Here is a 368-nt window from a genome sequence, read left to right as displayed (position 1 = left end):
ACACCGCAGGGACACGCCGTGGGGTCCTGTGGGATGGAGGTGGGCACTGGGGTCAGGCTGTGTTCCTCAGGGTCCTGCAGGGTGAACACGAGCAGATCGTGTGGGATCCCGGTGGTAACCACAGCCCCGTGGTGACACACGGTGCAGCCGCCGCCGTGCCCACGCGGGCGCCGTGCCGTGCCACACAGGGTGCCCACGACGTGGGGGTGTGGTGGGTGGGATGCTGACCGCTGTCGGGATGCTCAGCATCACCCCATGTTCCCTGCATCCCAGCAGTGCCAGTGCGTGGGGGCCACCTGGCTTGGGCACATCCCCAACACGAGAAGGGTTAACGCCATCAGCTCCCTTTGGAGCTTTTTGTTTCTTTT

Source organism: Meleagris gallopavo, chromosome 13, assembly GCF_000146605.3.
Source record: "Meleagris gallopavo isolate NT-WF06-2002-E0010 breed Aviagen turkey brand Nicholas breeding stock chromosome 13, Turkey_5.1, whole genome shotgun sequence".
NCBI classification, from domain to species: Eukaryota; Metazoa; Chordata; class Aves; order Galliformes; family Phasianidae; genus Meleagris; species Meleagris gallopavo.
The sequence above is the reverse complement of the archived record's forward strand: the minus strand, read 5'-3'. Positions refer to the sequence as shown.